We start from the raw sequence: 20,908 nt of genomic DNA on the forward strand, positions 1-20,908 counted from the left end.
TTTGTATGGCATTGGACCCTATCACTGATCTCCACATCAAACACATGGGTTTAGCCTAGCCTTTGTTGCAAGGCCCGGCTGAATTCACTACTGAATACAGTGAACCCCTGAGTCCATCAGTATGGGCTCTTAATGGGCCCAACATTTACACTAATTGGTCCTTGGGTCCAGCCATCTTATGAAGGCCCAATTACTGTGAGCAAATGTGAGATTAGCCCATCAGGTTTATTATCCCTAAATGGTCTTACAATTAACCTCTCAACCCATAATGATCAAACACTGTCCGACAAGAGAGGACCTCTCTCTCTTGTGCAAGGTATAGTGTTGCACTCTCTACTCACACGGATCCCAGGAATTAAAACATTTTTGCAAACATTTTGTGAAACCATAATATATATGTATATCTCTATATAAATATATTTTGCAAAACAAATCTCAACAAGTTTGAAATCAACTGCTGGTAGTTTAAGTTTCCATCAGAGAGAGTGCATTCCCGATCATTCACTTTGTTCGACAAAGGGGTTGATTCTATCACTAAGATCACCCACTCAGATGAATTCTCGGACTGCCCCAACATACCCAAGTTTTGACCCCCTCTAAGGATCTCACTAATTGGCATATCAAAGACAGCCCGATCCATCACTTAGCGTAGTAGCATAATCAAGTGTAGGGGTAAGGTGTAACTTTCTAGTTTTACACAGCTGTCTCCAAAGTCCAAGGCATAACTAGAAAATGGTCTAGTTCAGGGTTTCAAGCAAACCCACACTACATGTGCTTTAGGTCTCACCTTGGCAGCAGAGACAAGTCACACCAACCGACTTGGTAGCACATTAGTGTTAGCCTTGGTATGATAAACCCCTACGACTATCAAACATCACTGAAGATTCTAAACTAACATGAGTCTCATTAGTGTCCAGTTTAAGGGTATTACATAGAAACACACCATAATAATATGAATCAATTATGCACTTTATTCATTTACAATAAATGTAAAAAGCTACATCAATATGTTTGGAGCTAAGGGCATACACTATCTAATAGCTCCCACTTGCACTTAGGTCCAATCGGGTACAAGTTGGAGCCCCATCCATTCCACATGTTTCTCAAACACTTTCCATGTCAGTGGCTTTGTCAATGGGTCTACCACTTTCTCCGCTGATGCTACCTTCTGAATCTGGACGTCCCTTCTACCAACTATCTCCTGTAGTATGTGGTACTTCCTCTCGATGTGCTTTGAGTTCGAGTGGGCTCTAGGCTCCTTAGCTAGAGCAATGGATCCAGGGCTTTCACACAATAGTGAAATGGGTGATGTGCTAGATGGGACAACTCCTAATTCTTAAATGAACTTCTTCATTCAAACGGCTTCCTTGGTGGCTTCACTTATGACAATGTACTCATCCTCAGCTGTGGAATCTACAATGAACTCCTATTTGCTGCATTCCCAGCTAACTACACAGGACACCATCGTGAAGATGTATCCAGATGTAGAGTTTTTATCATTAGGGTCTAATTAGAAGTCGGCATTAATATACCTTAGAATCTGTAGTGAGTTAGCATCGAATACCAGACAAAACACTTTTGTCCTTCGTAGGTATTCAAGTATGTTCTTTATAGCTATCTAGTGCTCTTATCCTAGGTTAGATTGGTATCTACTTACTACACTCATGGCCTGAGCAATGTCTGGCCAAGTGCACAGCTTGGCATACATGATGCTCCCTACAGAAGAGGCATAGGGAACTTCCTTCATGCCCTCAATCTCCCCACTTGTCTTGGGAGACATTCCCTTGGAGAGAGTGACTCCATGCCTAAAAAGAACTCTTCCTTTCGTGGTGTTCTCCATACTATATCTTTTGACAATTTCGTCAATATAAGTGGATTGGGACAATTTTATTATCCTCTTCGATCTATCCCTATAGAGTCAAAGTTCCAAGATATAAGAGGCTTCTCCAAGATCTTTCATAGAGAATTACTATAAAAGCCATACTTACACCATAATTAACATTCCTACATCATTCTCAATGAGTAGAATGTCATCTACATATAGAACCCAGAGCGTAATCTTATCTCCCATTGTCTTCCTGTAAACATAGGGCTCATCCAGATTTTGCTCAAAGTCAAACTGTTTGACAGTATAGTCAAATTGGATGTTCCAACTCCTAGAAATTTGCTTAAGTCCATATATGGATCAATTGAGTTTACACACCATGTGTTCCTGACCTATAGCAATGAAACCTTGCAATTGCTGCATGTAGATATCTTCTATAAGATCTCCAGTTAGGAACGCGGTTTTGGCATCCATTTTCCAAATCATGTAATCATGGTGTGCTGCTACAACTAGCAGGATCCTAATGGATATAAGCATGGCCACTTGCGAAAAATGTTTCCTCATAGTCGATTCCTCTTTTTGAATGTACCCTTTTGCCATTAGGCAAGCCTTGTAGGTCTCAACTTGCCCATCGAGGCCCTTCTTCCTCTTCTAAATCCATTTACAACCAATTGCTTTTACCCTAGGGGGTAGATCTATAAGAGTCCAGACTACATTGGTCTTCATTGAGTCCATCTCAGCTCTCATGGCATCTACCCACTTTAAGGAATCTATGTCCAACATAGCTTCCTTATATGTCATGGAATCTTTCTCACTGTTCATGGCTTCCATCAAGTAACTTTCTTGATCATAGCCATAACAAACTGGAGGCCTAGATACCTAGGTAGATCTCCTAGGTGGGTTATTATCTGGAGCTTGTGGGACATCTCCCACTACCCCTGAGCTCTCGTCATCAAGAACAACTTCGTAATGATGATTGTCCAGGATGTAATATTCTCCAAGAAATGGGCATTTCGATTGGAGAACACTTTCTGCTCTCTTGGGTCAAAGAATAAATATCCTATAAAGCTTTTGGGGTAGCCTACAAATAGGCAACAATTGGTCTTGGATTCGAATTTGTCTACACTAGTCTTTTTAACATATGTTGGATAACCCCAAATTTTCAAGTGTCTTACACTTTGTTTATTACCAGTCCATAGCTCATATGGAGTCTTAGGAACAAATTTGGTTGGAACTTGGTTCAGCACATAAATAGCAGTCTCTAGTGCATACCCCCAAAAGGATGTAGGTAGTTCTGAGTGGACGAGGAGCGATTGGACCATATCCAATAAAGTCTAGTTCCTCCTCCTTGACACACCATTTAACTGTGGTGTAGCAGGAGGATCTAACTATGAAACAATCCCATTGTCCTTTAAGTATTCTCTAAATTCGTTGGAGAGATATTCACCCATCGATCTGATCGAAGGGCTTTAATGTGTCTCCCCAACTGTTTCTTGACCTCTTGCTTGAACTCTTTGAACTTTTGAAATGATTCAGACTTATGTCTCATTATGTACACATAACCATATCGTGAATGATCATCGGTAAATGTTATAAAATAAACATGCTGGTTACGTGTCCTAACATTTAGGGGACCACATACATCAGTATGTATTAGGTCAAACATACCTGTAGAACTTTCAAGCTTTCCTATAAATGGCTGCTTCATCATCTTACCCTGAAGGCAAGGTTCACAGGTTGGAAGATCTTCCATAGTTAGAAAATTCAAAGGACCAACCATGTGATACAATCTATGTTAATGTGGCCAAGTCTGTAATGCCATAGGCACGTGGGATTATCCGTTTCACATGTTCTTTTTTTTGGGGTTATTTCTAACGTAGTTTCAGTTAAATTGGTTTCTAGAGAATGATGGAGGACATAGAGACCATTCTCAAGTTCTTTGTAAGTGAGGAATTTGTTATTCCATTTTATATTAATTACATTACTGAGCAAAATAGAATAACCATCTATGCACAATTTTGAAACAGAAATTAAATTTCTTCTCAAATTCGGTACATAAAAGACAATCTTTAAGAGTTACAATTCCTTCTCTGAAATGTAAATCTACAGTTCCTATAGCTGTAGCTACAACTGTTGTAGAAGTCCCAAAGTAAAGAGTCACTTCTCTATCACTCAGCCTTCTGTTTGTCCTGAACCCCTACAATGTATTACATGCATGAGTAGAAGCCCCGAAGTCAATACACCAGGATGCAAAAGTGACCAACATATTGGTCTCTATGACAAAAGATTCAAGATTATGTTTCTAAGTATCCAGGTACTGAGGACAATTCCTCTTCTAGTGGCCGGTTTGTTTGTAGAAGTGGTAAGCATCTGATGTCTTATCCTTCTTCTTCTTTTTAGATTTGCTAATCTTTTTTTTAACGCTTCTTCTTTGCCTTTCTCTTCTTCTTGCCCAACTTGCCACTTTCAACAAGTATGGCTATGGGCTCGTCCTTCTTTACCAGTTCTTCAGCCCTTTATAACATATTGCTGAGTTCCTAAAGGCTAACATTTAGCTTATTCATGTTGTAGTTCATGATAATCTGATTGAAGGAGGGAGGTAGGGAATTTAGGATGACATCAACTTTGGTGACATGATCAAGCTCAGAACCAATAGCCTCCAGTTCATTAATGTAACCCATCATCTTTAGACAATGGTCATGAACTGGCTAGTTCTTCATCATTTGTGTGGAGTCAACTGTTTCAGCTACATAAACCCACTACTTTCTGTAAAGGATCATATCCACTCATCTTATGAACTTTCCCTTTGGCCTCAGTCAGACAATGTCCATTGCAATTTTAAGTTAAATGTTTCTTTCTAGTAAGAGCTTACCCATCATATTTGTGAATGCCAAGGTATCGTGAGAGGGTCTTCCATTTTAGGATATCCCCCTCCCACATCGGTTTATGATGCCCCTATCATCTTATGAAACAATCAAACAGATCCACTAGCAAATGAATAGTCCAATTTTATGGTGCATCTCCTCATTACTGATGGGCCCATCTTCATGCTAATGATGGAAGGCCTTTAGAGAAGTCATCATATGAATCTCCCTATCACATGCACTTATATGTTGCTAGAGAGAAAAAGTTGTTTATTCCCTAGTTCTTATTTTGGTCAAACCAAAGCGGCTCCCACTGACTGTCTTAAAGTCAAATTCAGATGTGCTGAACCCTAAATTTGGTCAAACCAAATTCACATGCATCAAATAATCACATAATTGATCAAATCAATTGAATCAACTATAAAACCCTAAATTAATTAAGTTAAATCAATATCAGCCCATTAAAGCCCATAATATTATCATATAACATTATCTAGGTATATGGATTGAACTGCAAAAGCCAATTCGGCCCATATAGCATTTATGATGAATTAGGGCTATGCAGTTTTAACTTAATAAAATTGGGTTTTATAGGGTGGGCCAAAATGCATCTTGTAATGGGCCATCAAACCCTTGGCCCAAATCAGAATTTTGAGGCTGAGAATAGACCCCTATTGAAACACATGTTCGATCCAACTAGTTTGGACCAATCTTGGGTCAAACCGGCATAGGGTTTGGTGTCCATTGCAAGATTCAATTCAAGATTGTGATATGAAATTAATTACAGTTAAAGACAATCAAGAATCAGCAAGAATACATATCAGTGGGCTATATGTGATTGTAAACCTGCAAAACAAAGGGTTAATCACAAATAGTGAAATCCATATTTGCAAATCGTGAAGGTATGAGAGATCCATCCCATGGATGCCCAAAGATTTCGGAATAAGGGGGCGAATTTCAAAAATTTTTCTCACCCTTCAACTGGGAATCAAATTACCTATTTAGAAAATCATATTTTCAATGATCATTCTTGAACCTTAAACTGAACCAGATCTGAACCAAAAGGAATAGGAGAGAATTATACCTGATACGGAGAAATAATATCTCCCAACAAAGGTGTTCACGCCCAAGGAAGGATCCAAAGACTGCTCCCACTGAAGATGGCGCAGTGCAGGATGGAGCAGAATCAACAGTGTTCTTCCCCAAGAACTCTATCCTTCGCAAGAATCAGTAGAATGGTACGTGAGCACAGCTTCATTTTCAATCCTTTCTCAAAGAACTGATGTCAAGATCCAATCTTGACTTCTCCCACAACTGGAGATCGAACTAGCAAACAGGGCGGCAAGAACAGGGAGGCGGCAAGAGAGTATTCGCAGGGTGCAGAATTCTCTCTTCTTGATTTCAGCACTAAAGAGGATTTGATGTATATCTCCTAAAGGCTGCCGCCCCCTCCTTCTTTTTGTTAACTTAAAAGATCAGCTCCTAATCCCATTAGGAGCTGCTTATCCAAATCATATCTGGATCAGCCTTCTCTTCTAGTGATAAGGATAAACCCTTATCTTATCTGCAGATTAGATTAGTTTTCTCCTAATCCCATTAGAAGGTTTCTAGATCTGAATCACATTCAGATCTGGACTCTCTGAGTGGAAAGGATTAAGACCCTATCCTATCTGCTAATCCACCTCAAGAATTTGCCCCTTTAATTAACTAAATAAATAGCCCAGTTCAAAATGGACTTTAGGCCCATTAAGCTTATGTGCTCATTTAACCTTCCTAACTGCTGCCCAGTTGGGCTTCCTTGTATGGCATGGGACCCAAGCATTGATCTACACATCAGCCACATGGGTTCGGCCCAACCATTGTTACAAGGCCTGGTCGAACACACTGTTAAAGACAATGCACCCCCTGAAACCCATCGAATGGGCTCTATGGGCCCAACACTTACCCTAAGTGGTCCCTGGGCCAAGCCACCTTGTAACACCCAGGGACTGTGGGCAGATGCAAGATTAGCCCATCAGGTATTATCCTCAATGGTCTTACACTTAACCTCTCAGCCCTTAATGATCATACACTGCCCGACAAGAGAGGACCTCTCCCTCGGCTACAAGGAACAGTGTTGCACTCTCTACTTATATGGATATCGGGAATTAAAACCTTTTTGCAAACATTTTAAAAACCATACTATATATACTTTTATATCTCATATAAAATATACTTTGCAAAACAAATCTCAACGGTTGAAATTGGCTGCCGGCAATCTTGGTTTCCAACAGTGAGAGTGCATCCCCGATCATTACCTTTGTCCAACAAAGGGGCTGATCCTGTCACTATAATCACCCACTCAGATGAATTCTCAGATTGTCCCAACATACCCAGGTTTTGACCCCCGCTAAGGATCTCACTGATTGGTACATCAAAGACTGCCCGATCCGACCCCTAGTGCAGTATCATAATCGAGTCTAGGGGTCGGGTGTAACTTTCCAGTTAAGGATAGCATCTATCTGGGTTGCAAGGTCCAGTCCGGTTCCAAGAGCCTCCAGTTCGTTGATGTATCCCATCATCCGAAGACAATGGTTGTGAACTTGTTGACCCTTGGACATTTGTGCGGTCATGAACTGTTTCAAGACCTTTTGTCGAGTAGAACGATTCTGCTCTTCATACATTGTCCTTAGACTGTCCAATATGTCTTTGCAAGTTCGATCTGATCAAACTGCCTCTGTATCGGGTTATCCAAGGAGGCAATGATGTAACATCGAACAAGGGAGTTTTTCTCCTCCCATTCTTGATAGTCTCTCCTTCGGGCCTCAGAAGCCCTATCACCTGGATGCTCTGGGGTAGGATTCTTTGCCACTTTGTCCAGCTTTTTAGAAGCTAGGACCAGCATAAGGTTCCTGTACCAGTCAGCATAGTTTGGGCCCTTCAACTTGTTGTCATCAAGCAGTTTTGCAAAAGATTCGTTTGCCATTTTCTGATAGAAGAGCAAACATCAGTCCACAAACTAATTTTATTCATGTTCATTTTATAGATATGGATTTTAATCTATGATCCATTTCCATTTATTCATCTCTGAGATTTCCCTCCTTTCTCAGTGACGGAGACTACGGGTTGTCTCTAGAAATGTGGTAAATCACATAGGGTGCATGGAGCCAACTGTTTCAGCTGCATAACCCCACCACCTTTCTGTGAAGGATCATATCCACTCATCATATGAGTTTTCCCTTTGGCCTCTATCAGACAAGGTTCAGAGCCGTTTTCAGGTAAACCTTTCTGTCCAGTGAGTGCTTACCCATCATATTCGTGAACGCCAAGGTACCATGAGAGAGTTCCCATTTTCTGGTGAAGCCCCTCCCACATCGGTCTATGATGCCCCTATCATCTTATGAAACACTCAAACAAGCCCAACAGCAAATGGATAGCCCATTTTCTGGTGCGTTTCCTCATTACTGAAGGACCCATCCTCATGCTAATGATGGAAGGCCTTTAAAGAGTTCATCATATGAATCTCCCTATCACATGCACTCATATTAGCTGGAGGGAACAAAATTACGCCCTAGTTTGATTTAGGTCAAACCAAAGTGGCTCCCACTGACTTTCATAAAGCCAGATTTCGGTGGGCCTTGAATCAGCTAGGGTTCCGCACGTAACCTCTTGATGAGGTGTGGAGCCCACCACTGAGGGAAGTCATCCAATGACCAAAAGGGACACCATGGCAATGATGTGCATTCAGACATGGTGTGCGCAAGAGCCACTGTCTAATGAGCATGGGCCAAGTACTTAGGGCCCATGTACGCAGCACATCACACATCCATACATCTCATGCAGGGATAAATTGATCCAATCAATTAATTATCTGTAAGGCCCATTGGAAGCCCGTTAAAATTCCATAATATTAACCATTAATATTATCTAGATATATGGGCTGAATTAGGGTTACCCAGTTCGGCCCATATAGCTTTATCCTTTAAAATGGGCTTTTGCAATTTTAACTATTTAAAACTGGGCCTTTACAGGCTAGGCCGAATTAACCATTTAATTAAATATCAATCCTTAGGCCCATTAGTGGGAAATTAGGGCTGACTTTCAGCCTTGATTAAACCCTAGAATTGGTCCAAACAGTTTGAACCAATCTCGGTTCAAATGGGTCTAGGGTTTGATTTTTAATTAAATCCTTAATTAAAGAAAATAATCTGAAATTAAATACTGATAAAAGAAAAAAAAAAGAATCAGTCAATCAGGGCTGTTCGCACAATCCATTCTGCAAAACAGAGGTTAGATCACAGAATGCAGTTTCACAAACTGCAAATTGTAGATAGCGTTTTTTCCATCTGCGAAATGTCCTTTTCTACGAAATCTCCTTTTCTACGCCCCCATCTTCGATCCAAAATAAAAATAAATAGAAATCCAATTTCTATCAATAATTACATCAGACCGAATACCTATACATTGAGTCTAGAAAATAAAAAAAAAAAATTATTTATAGACCCAAAAATAATTCAAGAACTGCAAAATCGCAGGTTCCCTGCGCAAACCAAGAATTCGATCTCCTCTTGTATAAACAGCCCATAAATCAAGAAAATTATAAAGAACAATTCTAAATAATAATCAGATTTATTTAAAATTAATTTCAGATTATTTGCCCATCTGTTTTGGGAACAAATTTCCCAAAAAACCATATCTGCACAAATTGGGTAGAACGCCTTCTCCCTAATTGCGCAAGTTCAGATCTAAAATAGAATGGTTCAAGATTTGAACCATGGCTCTGATACCACTGAAGAGATGAGAGATCCATCCCATAGATGCCCAAAGATTGCGGAATAAGGGGGCGAATTTCAAAAATTTTTCTTTCCCTTCAACTGGGAATCACATTCCCTATTTAGAAAATCATATTTTCAAGGATCATTCTTGAACCTTAAACTGAACCAGATCTGAACCAAAAGGAATAGGAGAGAATTATACCAGATATGGAGAAGTAATATCTCCCAATGAAGGTGTTCACGCACAAGGAAGGATCCAAAGACTGCTCCCACTGAAGATGGCGCAGTGCAGGATGGAGCAGAATCAGCAGTGTTCTTCCCCAAGAACTCTATCCTTTGCAAGAATCAGTAGAATGGTATGTGAGCACAACTTCCTTTTCAATCCTTTCTCAAAGAACTGATGTCAAGATCCAATCTTGACTTTTCCCACAACTGGAGATCGAACTGGCAAACAGGGTGGCAAGAACAGGGAGGCGGCAAGAGAGTATTCGTAGGGTGCAGAATTCTCTCTTCTTGATTTCAGCACTAAAGAGGATTTGATGTACATCTCCTAAAGGCTGCTGCCCCCTCCTTCTTTTCGTTAACTTAAAAGATCAGCTCCTAATCCCATTAGGAGCTGCTTATCCAAATCATATCTGGATCAGCCTTCTCTTCTAGTAATAAGGATAAACCCTTATCTTATCTGCAAATTAGATTATCTTTCTCCTAATCCCATTAGGAGGTTTCTAGATCTGAATCACATTAAGATCTGGACTCTCTGAGTGGATAGGATTAAGACCCTATCCTATCTGCTAATCCATCTCAGAATTCGCCCCTTTAATTAACTAAATAAATAGCCCAGTTCGAAATGGGCTTTAGGCCCATTAAGCTTATGTGCTCATTTAACCTTCTTAACTACTGCCCAGTTGGGCTTCCTTGTATGGCGTGGGACCCAAGCATTGATCTACACATCAGCCACATGGGTTCGGCCCAGCCTTTGTTACAAGGCCTGGTCGAATACACTATTAAAGACAATGCACCCCCTGAAACCCATCGAATGGGCTCTATGGGCCCAACACTTACCCTAAGTGGTCCCTGGTTCAAGCCACCTTGTAACACCCAGGGACTGTGGGTAGATGCAAGATTAGCCCATCAGCTATTATCCTCAATGGTCTTACACTTAACCTCTCAGCCCTTAATGATCATACACTGCCCGACAAGAGAGGACCTCTCCCTCGGCTACAAGGAACAGTGTTGCACTCTCTACTTGTATGGATCCTAGGAATTAAAACCTTTTTGCAAACATTTTAGAAACCATAATATATATACTTTTATATCTCATATAAAATATACTTTGCAAAACAAATCTCAATGGTTGAAATCGGCTACCGGCAATCTTGGTTTCCAACAGTGAGAGTGCATCCCCGATCATTACCTTTGTCCGACAAAGGGGCTGATCTTGTCACTATGATCACCCACTCAGATGAATTCTCGGATTGTCCCAACATACCCAGGTTTTGACCCCCGTTAAGGATCTCACTGATTGGTACATCAAAGGCAGCCCAATCCGACACCTTGTGCAGTATCATAATCGAGTCTAGGGGTCGGGTGTAACTTTCCAGTTTTGCCCATCAATCTCCAAGGTCCAGGGCAATACTGGAAATCTGGTCCAGTTCAAAGATTCAATTAATCCCACACTGTATGTGCCTTGGGTCTCACCCCGGTAGTTGAGACAAGCCACCCCAACCGACTTGGTGGCCCCACAGTGTCCGCCTTGTCAGGATAGGACTCCCCAGACCGACCCACTGGCTGTGAACATTTTAAACTAACACGAGTCTCAATAATTGTCCAGTTTAAGGGTATTACACAGAAACATACCAAGGGAACATGAATCAAATATGCACTTTTATTCATTTACAATAAACTCATAAAGTACATCAATTTTGATTGAAGCTAAGGGCATACAAAACTGTCTAACAAATCGCAAATTGTATTTTTTCTCAAACTACAAAAAGTCTTCTTTTCCTCCATGCACTCCAGCAAATCTTCAAACATGAAAAAAAAATAGAAAAACCTAATTTTTTAATAATTACATCACATCAAATCCTATACATTTTGCGTAGGTTCAGATTCGGTCTAAGTTTGGTTCAAGACTTGAACCTGGCTCTGATACCATTGAAGGGAAGGGAGATCCATCATATGGATGACCAAACCATGTAGGGTGACTGGGCCAAATTTCAAAAAAAAATTTTCTCCCTTCCAGGAATCATATTCTTAGTTTTAGAAAAATAACATTTTTCAAGGATCCTTCTTGAAACAAACCAGACTATATCTGAAACTAAGATTAGGGAAAAGTATACCTGATACAGAATCCACTCAAAAGCTCCACCCAATGTTGGTGTTCAAGCCCAAAGAAGTTACCAAATCCTTCATCCACTAAAGATGACACAACTTTGGGTGAGACAAGATTAGTAAGGGGATTCTTCAGGAAGAACCCAAATTCTTCAGCAAGAATTATGTAGGGATGTGAGCACAACTTTAAGATTGTTTCTTCCACCAAGTAACAATGTTAAGATCCAATCTTGGTCACCTCAAGAGGTGGAGATCAAACAAGATAGGGCAACAAGAGCAGAGGGAGAGAGAACTAAATGCAGAAAATAGTGAAACTGTGTAAACTTTTTCTAGTTCACCCTCCTCCTTTAATATAATCCTTAAAGAGTTAACTTCCTAATCTGATTAGGAGTTTCTTGATCCAAATCTTTATTTGGATCTGGGCTCTTTATGTGATAAGGCTTATCCCTTATCTTATTTGTAAATTGGGATCAACTACTCATAATCCAATTAGTCAATGGTTCAGCCACATTCTCCATTGATGCCACCTTCTAAATCTGGACGTCCCCTCTACCATCGATCTCCCATAGTATGTGATACTTCCTCTTAATGTGCTTGGACTTTGAGTGGGCTCTTGGCTCCATAGCCTAAGCAATGGCTCTAGTGTTGTCGCACAACAGTGGAATGGGTGATGTGCTGGATGTAACAACTCCTAATTTGTGGATAAACTTCTTCATCCATATTGCTTCCTTGGCAGCCTCACTTGTGGCAATGTACTCGGCCTCAGGCATGGAATTTGCTGTAGACATTTGTTTGTTGCTTTTCCAACTAACTACGCAGGACCTCATCGTAAAAATTTAACCAAATGTAAACTTTCTATCATCTGGGTTAGATTGGAAGTCGGCATCAATATACCTCACCATCTATAGTGAACTACCATTGAAGTCAGATAATAGTCTTTAGTCCTCCATAGGTATTTAAGTATTTTTTCACAGCGGTCCAATGTTCCTGTCTTGGGTTTGGCTAGTATCTACTTACCATGCTCACAACCTGAGCAATGTCTGGTCGAGTGCACAACATGGCATACATGATGCTCCCTACGGCTAAGGCATAGGGAACCTTTGTCATGCCCTCAATCTCCTCAGGGGTCTTAGATGACATGCCCTTGGAGAGAATGGCTCTGTGTCTGAAAGGAACAAATCACTTCTTGGAGTTCTCCATGTTGTACCTGTTAATGATCTTGTCAATGTAAGTAGATTAGGATAATCCTATTATCCTTTTCGATCTATCTCTATAGAGTCAAAATCCCAAGATATAGGAGGATTCTCCAAGATCTTTTATGGAGAATTGCTATGAAAGCCATATCTTCACCATAGTTAGCATTCCTACTACAGGTACATAGTGGTCGCTAAGACCATCAAAGTACAAAGTATGTCAAACCAATGCTATATGGATGCCAACGATGAATCCATAACCCATCGTACGTTTGCGATGAGTTCATCGCACGTCTGCGATTGCGATGAACTCATACCTGGGATAGGTCGCGATGAATTTTGGCTAGCGTGAATCTGCGATAAAGCTAAGACATGCGCAGGTTTGCAATGAACCCCGGACACGCGTGGATTTGCAATGAACCCCAAAAATATGTGGAGTTGCAATGAACCCAACACCATTACTGAACTGCGGAACCATAGTAGATTGGAAATAAATAACATTTACACTTGTGTCTTTAAACTACGCATGCAGGTTTAATGAAAGTATGCTCACCAAATGATGATGTCACCCATGCCACATCAGTATAATAGGGTCACATACAGAGAGAATCTAGAAGGAATAGGATTCTCTAATAATGATCCCTTAATAGTCAAACAAAAGTAAAGATCTCCTTTCCTAATAAGAGAGATCCTCTTTCCTAACAGAAAAAAAAACTCCTCTTAACTCTCTCTATAAAATGGACAGAGCAAATCTTCCTAGGGAGACAATATAATACAACTTTGACCTAGGGTTTATGAGATAGAGGCAACTCCATTTTCTCCTCTCTTCCCCACATCCTCTCTCTTCTCCATGTCCTTTCTCTCTCATTCCCATCACCATCTCTGGACAATTGGAGATTGACCAACTGGCAAGAGTCCATGGTGAGAACATTAGAATCTCTGGTTCACATCTCTGATCTTTAGAGAAAGCAGTAACACAAAAGTCTAAAAATGAAGGAAAGTGTTTTTGAAGATACCAGTGGTCGATTCCATTCGATCTCACAAGCCTCTCAACCTGCGCCTTGTTACATGAGAGGGGGTCTCATAATCTTCTCCCATTGGTCATCTAGCAATCGAACCTTGACAATAACTTCCTAAGGTCCCTATAATCGGAGTACACCACCAAAGATTCAGCGACTCCATCTTAACACCATTGACATCGAGGGAGCAGCTCCTCGTTTGCTTGATTTGAATCAGTCGAGAATTTCACCAGATGTAATTTGATCAACGGGATTTACAAGCAAAAACTTGGCAACACCCCTCTGCTTCCCCTTCTTTTTTTTTCTATGTCGGATCAAACTAACCACTGTTGTTGTAGCTTTTGACAGTAGTTGTCTTCACCGCCTTTCCCTCTTTCCCCCGGTCGATCTATCATTCTTTTTCTCTCTTTTCACTCATTTCTTCTTCTCCTCTCTATTTCCCATCCCCTACTTGCTGTTAGCATAGGCTAAATCATGAAACCATCTCTATCAATAACGTCCCTATCCACCATCCTCGAAAAGCCGACAACCATAGAACCTTTTTTTCCTTCTATCTCTACTTAACTTCTTCTCCATCATTGCCGAACTGTTGCCCCATTTGCCACAACCCACGTCATGCCATCGTCGATGTTGCCAAGTGAATATTCAACGCAGGAATCCCCATAATCAGCTTGATTCATCAAGCTTACCGTGGATTGCAATTCAGTCTAAGCGGCGTCAATCTACTATCAATGCCCGACACACATCACAAGGCAACCAGTTGAATCCAACACAAAAACCTAGCTAGGAAGGCTGCATCTAATGAGAGTTCCCCATAACTCATTGACAGGTTTGAATCTCCTTAATTATCATCATCATCATCATTATTATTATTATTATTATTATTATTATTATTATTATTATTATTATTAGTATTAGTATTAGTATTATTATTTTCTTTCTCTCCTTTAGTTTTACCCCATTCGCTTTGCATCACATTCTTGTGGTCATAGTGTTGCCGGTCGCTTTACATCCTCGTTTAGTTAACCATGCTCATGATTTACAACTTCTTTTACTTAATCATGCCAAATTTTCATCCCATAAATTTGCAAGCCAGCTTTGTAATTGATGTGGGGTGACCCAACCCAGCCCAATCGAGGCTGGGAAGCCCAGCCCATGAGCGCCAGATTAGGGAATGAGATCCGCTATAGCAGGGGTTACCCCATTCCCTTCGTACAGATCCAACCACAATGCTATCACATTGCCCTGCCAGGACCGTTGATGATCCCCATACGGCTCCCATCTCAGGCGCTCATCTCCACATACCTCCAGGCAGCTCAAGTATAAATAGGGGTGCCCCCCACCAGGTAAGGGGGTTACAATATGAGAATCCTACAACTATTGTCATAATTGCTCTAGCCTAGAACTAACCACCAGGATCCTCTCCTGGTGCTCTCTCTTTGTACCCTATACTAACTTGACCATCGAAGACTCTACCTCAGGTTCTCACCTGGGGGTCCTCTAACGAGCTCCTGTCTTCTAGTAGAGATCGGCCATCTACCATCGGCTTCTACCGTACTCGGAGACCACCCTGCCTTGGCCAATGCACCTCAGCCTTAGTAGCATGCTCTCCGAGCCCTCAAAGCCTTCGACCTACCTCCGGAGTTCAGGGACAAAATTACCTTGTTGTCCTCGGCCATTCCGAGAAGCAACAATTGGAGCCGTTTGTGGGAACAAAAGCAAATTAACTAGTCCTCGAGCTCCAACTATTCCACATGGTACGAAGAATGAGAAATACTCAAAATCTTGTAACCAATGAAATTCCAGGTTGTGTTAGACTGCTTGGAATATTTAACAAAGTGAGTTGAGTAGAGCCTTCCCTAGGCAGGAGGTCGCCCCCAAGGTGATCGCCCTGACGGGTAGTCAACATAGTCGGGCCGACACGGGTCCACCACCTAGTCAGCCCCCTGCCTCGGCCATGCACAATGGGTTGAGCAATCAGAGTCTGGCAGAAATCGCCCAGCCGACCCATGCTCCAGTATTTTCATGCATCCCAGCCGAAGGGAGGACAATTTTGGACCCCTCAAGCGGAGAGGGGGAAACTCTGGACCTCCCAGTAGAAGGGAGGAAGAACTAGGACAGTCAAAGGACAGCCACCAACCCTCCGAACAGCATCACCGATGCAAGAGGGCCAACCCGAGGGATGAAGGCGGGCACCGAGATCGCCCCAATGCCTACTTTAGAGTCGAGGGCCGGTGCCGAGCCTCTTCCCTTCATATTACAGACCTCCGAAATGTCCTGAACGACCATCATGATAGGTGAAAGGCATGCAGCCTCAACTCTGAGCACTCTAGCATTCATGCTGAACATCATCACGTTTGCAAAGATTGGGATGGCGCCTAGGTCAGGCCTGATCTGTATACGCCGAACTCCAAGCTGAGCTTGGTGCAGTCAAGGCTGAACTCAAGTAGGTCAAGGAGGGCGGAACCGACACCTCATCTAGACAAAGCTCTTGCCAAGTGAGAATAGATGCCTTCTCCCCGAATATCATCATCGAGCCTTTGCCCCAAACTTTAAGGCCCCTTCCTTGGAGATGTACAATGGCAACTATGACTCGGACGACCACCTAGAGAGTTTCAGGGCACTCATGATCCTCCCACTTCGCTCCATCAATTTGTGGGAGCAATTTTCCAGCATGTTCCTCACACGCTTTATCAATAACCGGCATCCTCAGAAGAGCGTTGTCTCACTGATGACTATCAAGCAGAAGCGACGAGAAAGCCTGCGGTCATACATTGACCGCTTGAAGAAAGAAGAACTGGAGGACCGTGACCTTGACCCCCTAGTCTCCATGCAGCCGCCATCAGTAGGCTCCTCTCCAGCTCGGCCCTCAAATGCTCTGTGGCCAAGAGCCAGCCGAAGATGAAGCTAGAGTTCTTGGAAAGGGTCCAAAAATACATTACAGTTGAGGAGGCCTTGGCCCGGATGCCCAAGAGAGGGGCACGGAGCACCGGGATGGAGCCCCCGAGAAGAAGAGGAAGAATGGGGACCAGAACTGCAGCAACAATAACAGAAAGCCTTCGGCCTTGGCCTTAGCTTACAACCAATACACACCACTCAACTCCACCCGCACATAGATTCTGATGTAGATCGGGTTTGAGAAATTTATGAAGTGGCATCAGAAGTTGAAGAAGAACCCATGCTGTGGGAATCCCAAGAAGTACTACAAGTTTTGTAGAGGTATATGCCACGGCAATGAGGACTGTTACAATCTCAAGAATGAGATAGAGTCCCTCATTCATCGGGAGCGAGGCTGGCACCTTGTCCCCTCAACAGTAGCAACAGTAGCACCAGTAGCACCAGCAAGCAGTAGGCATCATTGACATCATAGTGGGAGGCACGACCTCAAGTGGAGTCTCGACTTCGGCTTGCAAAGCCTATGCCAAGCAGTTGAACATCCAGGGGCCAACCGCCAAGAATTTAAAACAAGAAGCCCTTTCCTTCGCGGACGAGGACCTAAAGGGGGTAGCAATCACACATGGCAACACATTGGTGGTTTCGGCCGTCATTGTGAACTTCGTAGTCAAGAGGATCCTTGTAGATAGTGGCTCCTCCACCGACATCCTCTTCTATGAAGCCTTTGAGAAGATGAAGATAGTGTTAGACAGTGTATGCCCTTAGCTCCAATCAGAATGATGTACATTATCACATTTAATGTAAATGAATAAAGTTCATATTTTATTCATGTTATTATGGTGTGTTTCTATGTAATACCCTTAAACTGGACACATATGAGACTCATGTTAGTTTAGAATCTTCACAACCATTGGATAGATCTGGGGAGATTTATCCTACCAAGGCTAACACTGATGTGCCGCCAAGTTGGTTGGGGTGGCTTGTCTCATTTGCCAGGGTGAGACCTAAGGTACATATAGTGTGGGTTTTCTTGAAACCCTAAACTGGACCAGAATTCCAGTATTACCCTAGACCTTGGAGATAGATGAGCAAAACTGGAATGCTACACCTAACCCCTAGACTTGATTATGATACTGCACTAGGTGTCGGATTGGGTTGTCTTTGATATGCCAAACAATGAGATCCTTAGAGGGGGTCAAAAGCTGGGTATGTTGGGACAATCCGAGAATTCATCTGAGTGGGTGATCATAGTGACAAGATCAGCCTCTTTGTCGGACAAAGTGAATGATCGGGAATGCACTCTCTCTGATGGATACCTAAACTGTCGGTAGTTGATTTCAACCATGGAAATTTGTTTTGCAAAATATATTTATATATATATACATATATTATGGTTTTAAAATGTTTGCAAAAGGTTTTAATTCTCGGGATCCATGCGAGTAGAGAGTGCAACACTGTACCTTGCAGTTGAGGGAGAGGTCCTCTCTTGTCAAGCAATACCTGATGGGCTAATCTTGCATCTTCCTGCAGTCCTTGGATTTATAAGGTGGCTTGACCCAAGGATCATTTAGTGTAAATGTTGGGCCCATCAAGAGCCCTTGGTGATGGACTCAAGAGGTTTATTGTCTCCTACAGTGAATCCGGCTAGGCCTTGTAACAGAGGCCAGGCTGAACCCATGTAGCTGATGTGTAGATCAATGTTTGGGTCCCACGTCATACAAGGATAACTAACTGGGCAGCAGTTTGGAGGCTAACTGAGTAGATGGACTTAATGGGCCTAAAGCCCAATTCGAATTGACTTAATGAGATTAATTAAAAGAGGGAAGTTCTGGGATTTAGATCAGCAGATTGGATAAGGGGTTATCCCTATCCACTCAAAGAGTCCAAATCCAAATAAAGATTTGGATCAGGAAACTCCTAATTAGATTAGGAATGCTGATATTTATCTGCAGATAAGATAGGGGATTATCCTTATCTCTTAAAGAAAATCCAAATCCAAATAAGAGATTTGGATTAAGAAACTCCTAATGGGATTAGGAGAACCTCTCTTTAAGGCTATAAATAGAAGAGCAGGGTGAACCTCCAGATCATCTAATAGAGTGCTGAATTCCAGAGTGAGACAACATTGTTTGAATGCACTGTCTCCTTCTCTCCTGCTCTTGCTGCCATACCAATTCGATTTCCACCTGAGGGAGTGATCAAGAGGGTTTCTTGGTAAATCCTTTTGGTAGATAAGGTAATCTGAAGTCGTGCTCACTTGCCCTCCATCAAATTCTTGCTAAAGAATTCAGTTCTTGTTGAAAGAATCGTCCTACTGATTCTGCTTCATCCTGCACCGTGTCATCTTCAGTGGATGCAGTCTTTGGATTTTTCCTTGAGCATGAACACCTTAATTGGAGGTTATTACTACTTCGTATCAGGTATATCCCTTCACTCCCTTTTGGTTTCCGATCTGGTCCGGTTTGGCTTCAAGATTAATCCTTGAAAATGTAGTTTTCTAAAATAGGGAATGTGATTCCCACATGGGAGAGAGAAAAATTTTTGAAATTTCATGCAACCTTCCAGCAGGGTTCGCCCATCCATATGATGGATCTCTCATCCCTTCTGATAGCTCCAGATGCCTTCAGCCAGTAGATGCCCCACTAGTCGGCTTCTTCAGTAGCATCGTCAAGCTAGAGGGCAAGATCTCCATATTAGTCACGATAGGGACGGAGCCCCAACAGGTGATGAGGATGATGGAGTTTCTGGTCATGAAGATCGGCTCACGCTATAATGCTATCATGGGATGGCTGACTCTCCACGCACTCCGGGTGGCCATCACCTCCTACCACGCCGCCCTAAAGTTCCCTACCGAGCACGGTGTCAGAGTTGTTCGTGGGGACCAGCATGCCGCCTGCTAGTGTTATGTGGTAGCACTAAAGGGCAAGAGCGAAGAGACCCTGCCACTTGAGTGCCTCAACCTTAGGGAGGAGCTAACGAGCTGAGGTCAACCGACCGAGGACCTCGTCTTGGTTCCCCTAGATGAAGATGAGCCTAACAAGACCATCTGCGTTGGGTCCAACTTTCCCCCCAAGGGCCTATCCGAACTGGCTGAGTGTGGACCCGGGCTCTGGACCAGTTCAGTAGAAGAAGAGGAACTTTGTGCCATAGCGTTGGAAGGCCATAGTGGAGGAAGTTGAAAAGTTACTTGACGACGCTTCATTCGAGAGGTAAACTACCCTAACTGGCTATCAAATGTGGTAATGGTGAAGAAAGCTAATGGGAAATGGTAGATCTGTATTGATTTCACAGACCTTAATCGAGTCTGCCCCAAGGATAGTTTTCCTTTGCTAATGATAGACCGTCTCGTTGATGCCACTATAGGGTACAACCTGCTCAGCTTCATGGAAGCCTTCTTCGTATACAATCAAATAAAGATGCATCCGGAAGATGAAGAGAAGAACTCGTTCATCATAGAGCATGACACATACTATTATCATGTGATGCCTTTCGGCCTAAATAATGCTAGAGCCACTTATCAGCGCCTTGTCAACAAGGTGTTCAAAAACCAAATGGGGAGGAACGTCAAGGCCTACATGGATGATATGGTAGTAAAGAGCATGAAGGCTAAGGCCTACGCGTCTCGGACCTAGCCGAGACTTTCAACACCTTGTGGAGGTATAATATGAAGCTCAACCCTAACAAGTGTGCCTTCAGTGTTACGATAGGAAAGTTCCTAGGTTTTGTCATCACTCAAAGAGGCATTGAGGCTAATATAGAAAAGATACAAGCCATTCTAGACATGGCTCCCCTGTGGATGGTGAAGGAGACCCAAAAACTCACAAGTCGAATAGTTGCCCTCAATCACTTCATGCCAAAATCAATAAACCGTTGTCTGCCCTTCTTCTGTGCCATCAAGAACTTGAAAGAGTTCCAATGGACGGAAGAATGCTAGCACGCCTTTGGCGAGCTCAAGGCCTACCTCGCCTCGCCTCCCCTTCTTTCCCAGCTAGCCGAAGGGGAAACCCTATATCTATACCTCTCAGTC

Source organism: Nelumbo lutea, chromosome 5, assembly GCF_056320005.1.
Source record: "Nelumbo lutea isolate HS-2025 chromosome 5, American lotus-T2T, whole genome shotgun sequence".
Taxonomy (NCBI): Eukaryota; Viridiplantae; Streptophyta; class Magnoliopsida; order Proteales; family Nelumbonaceae; genus Nelumbo; species Nelumbo lutea.